This window comes from Helianthus annuus, chromosome 10, assembly GCF_002127325.2.
Source record: "Helianthus annuus cultivar XRQ/B chromosome 10, HanXRQr2.0-SUNRISE, whole genome shotgun sequence".
NCBI classification, from domain to species: domain Eukaryota; kingdom Viridiplantae; phylum Streptophyta; class Magnoliopsida; order Asterales; family Asteraceae; genus Helianthus; species Helianthus annuus.
This window is the reverse complement of record NC_035442.2, coordinates 134,801,021-134,804,586: the sequence shown is the minus strand read 5'-3', so window position 1 is coordinate 134,804,586 and position 3,566 is coordinate 134,801,021. Positions and strand designations below refer to the sequence as shown.

Sequence of the window (3,566 nt, the reverse complement as noted above, 5' to 3'; positions counted from 1 at the left end):
ATTATTATATTAGTACTACCACCATCACCGATATGGGTTCATCCAAAACTCCATATTACGCTCGTCGTACTTCCAGACGAGTCGTTCTCCGATCTGCCTCATTTTGTCACTACCTTCCAAGATCTCCTCACCAAAGGTTCGGAGTTCTTGCACATTCTCTGCACTCATTGGGGGTGTAGGGGCTGGTACTGGGTTTGGGAACTAGGGCATGGGTTCCTGATAAGGGTAAGGATTCTCTAGAGTTTACCTAATGTATTCATCGTTATCATAGTAGGGATCTAGAGGGTCCAAATCTGGGTAGGCTGCTAGGTTTGGCATAGGTTCGTCTTCTGGTATTGGGTAGCGTTGCTGGTAATCTGACGGGTGGTCCGTTGGACAACCCTTAATCATGTTAAAGGACGAAATAATCCTTCACTTAATCGTGTAATTATCTTGAATTAGATAACTACCGTTGCTTATGTTTCAGGTGCGGTTCAGGAGTTAAAAGATGGATTAAATGCAGCTTTGGAGAGTTTGGAGATGAACGGGTCGAGCGTGGAATAAGAGACGAAACAAAGAAGACATATCAGCTCACCACCGTAAATTACGGTCCTACCGTAATTTACGGTGGACCTGGATTTCGTCTGGAGCTCACCGTAAATCAGTTTCAAATCACCGTAAAACTTTTATGTTCACCGTAAATTACGGTGATACCGTAATTTACGGTGGAGCCTGACGGGAAAAGTGTAACTGCCACTTTTATTAGTTTTGATGGGGTCTTTTCATCATTCCTCATGATTGAACGGTTAGAGAACATCTTGGGGGCGAATTTTGGCTGTCTTGCTTGGTTTTGAACAATTGCTATCATTCGGTTTGTAATTTCAATTCGCATGAACATTGGATTTGCTATTATGATGATTCACCAAGCCATGTCCGGCTAAACTCTTCGGTGATCATCTTTGTAACACTCCGCGTTTTCATAACTTTCCTAATTTAGAAATCGAGTCATAAAAATCCATTTGTTTAGAAGCTTGCCTCTTTCAAAATTTTAATCCGTTGCATCGTCGAAAATCTTTTATCTTTACTTTAATTCGTTATAAATATGGTTAATTTTTCATTGTTTAGTTAATTAAATTAATTAATTTTACAATTTAAAAAGTTGTTTTTATAGTAATCTAGTTAGCCTTGTTAGATTTTTAAAGTTAAAACTAATCTAGTTAGTTTAAACTATAAGGTTAGTAAAAATAACGTAATTTGAGTTTTAATTAAAGTGAAGCCCAAACCCACTAATTAAACCCTAATTATAAAACACTAGTAAAACCCTAACCTTTATTTAACATCAGCCGACACCCTCCTATTTTCTCTCCCAAATTCTCTGAATTTGCATCTTATCCTCACAAACAACACACAGACTCATAATAATCTCCACTCCTTCTCTCGATCCATACTTCAAAACACTTACAACCTCCTTCTCAAATTACCTATAAAACTCACTCATCTCTCCCTCACACAACACAGATCAAAGAAACCCCCATCACTATCCTTCAAAACCCTCACATCCCTCTCACTTGGAAGGCCAGCCGACCACCACACTTGGTGGCGGTGCTCGGCGGTTGAGGAAGAGAGTCAGCGAGAGAGATGGAGAACGGGAGATAGATTATCAGAGAGAGAGAGAGCCGACGACCGGCGGCGCCGCGAGTGGCGACGGAGCTGGTTTTTCCGGCAGACACAAACAACCACGGCAACCACCACCACTCGCAAACTGTTCGACACCCTCAATCCACCATATTCTCGCACGCTCTCTCGTAAGTTGGAAGCTGCCATAACTCGCCCGAGAAGTCCGACGTTCCCAGAGATACACGGAGATCGACGGTAGCCGTGTCGAAGTTCCCGAAGACATACGGAGTTCGCGACGGAGCTCTCGCTTGATCGTTTCGGTATACACTTCTTTTCCTAATACTCAATCGTTTTATTTTCTTTTTCAATGAACTCCTGAAAGGTTAATCAGACACTAAGAACTATAACAATGGGTCATGTTTGGTTAATATCATGTTCTGGTCGCTGTTCCTTTTAAACAAAGCAGAAGAACTAATTTGCTTTTCCACTCTGTTGTTGACAAATTAATTATTGGACCATCCAAACCTTGCATCCTTTCTTTTATTTCTATTTGTTGTGATGTTGTCCACTGAATTCCTTTTGAAAGAAAATAAATTGGTGAGACCACTAATTAAATCATGACAATTAATGTTAATTCACATTATTATCTTTCTTTTTCTCTTATACTCGTGAGCCATTTTTTTTCTTCTTTATTTCTCTAATTAATTACAAGTTTCATTTAATATGTCATTCAAACACTTTTAACTTGTAACTATAAATTAGATGGTTAATTGTTATTTAAACTGATTTGAAGTGAAGACATAAGAAAACTCTTCTCTTTAAAAAAAAAAAAAAAAAAAAAAAAAAAAAAAAAAAAAAAACCCTTTATAAACCATAAATTATAAAACAAGTATTCTTTTTCTCTTTTAAACTCTAAAAAATAAATAACCTTAAAATTCGTTTTATTAATAAAATCCCTTAATTTATTTAAAACACAAACAACTAGCAATTGATTTTGATCCTATCTTTTTCTTTATTTACTTCATAGCATTAGTAATTAATAACGTGTTAAATACATAGATCACAATTATGCAATTCATAAAATATTAGGATGTTTAAACTTATAGTAATCACCTCTCGTGTGGTATTTCATACCTAGGTTAATCGCTCTTGTTCATTCTCTTGGAATTCTCCAATCTTTACTCGTGCGTTATTTCGAGAAATCTCCAAACGCAACCACTGTGAGTATACTCGTACTTTTCCCCTTTTTACTTTTACCACTTTTGGGGTGTAACATGTTTACCTATTGAAACTTACACATGAACTTTTGTCTAAACACATGAACATTCCTATAACATGCTTGTATATGTGATGGCTCGATACTTTAAATTTGGGTGATTCTTATGTGTTGAACTTATCATTAACTTCGTACGAGCCAAACCGTGACATATGTAGCGCTATAGGATTAACGACCCGCCTCTACTGAAACTTTGGTTATGTCATGAGCAAGTTGCGTTTTCTTGGTTTGATATGTTAGACACATGCCATATTTAATGTTTATCTTGAATCGCATGCTTGCTATGAGGGATTATTCACACTTTTATCTTATGCTATGTATGTACCAAACTTGTATACTCGCCTTTGCTTTTGCATTGAATTGTATTTTAAACATGTTACAGGTTGATGATGATGAAATGAAAGAGGTAGCACGATGCCTAGATACACACTTTAGACGTTAGGTTTAATATGTTGTATCGGATTTTGGTTATATTGGTTTGTTATTTTGATTAAACTTGTTGTTATTTGGGATCTTGTATTGATGACTACTTGAAGTTTGGAAATGAAATTTGGATTATTAAATTATTGTCACAAATAGCGTTATGATGTCTCGAGCAATCTTCACACTTCGTCTCATCCCGATGTTTCCGCCATTGGTTGGGGTGTGACAGATTGGTATCAGAGCCATAACTATAGGGAATTAGGAAAAGTAG

General features: G+C 36.8%; 1 long non-coding RNA gene across 1 annotated transcript; it reads left to right on the top strand.

Moving 5' to 3' along the window:
* Positions 1 to 1,053: 1,053 nt before the first annotated feature.
* Positions 1,054 to 3,305, top strand: LOC118483270. The gene is made up of 3 exons (XR_004870146.1): positions 1,054 to 1,916; positions 2,735 to 2,816; positions 3,255 to 3,305. It is a non-coding gene; the product is annotated as an uncharacterized LOC118483270 (long non-coding RNA).
* The last annotated feature ends 261 nt before the right edge of the window (positions 3,306 to 3,566 follow it).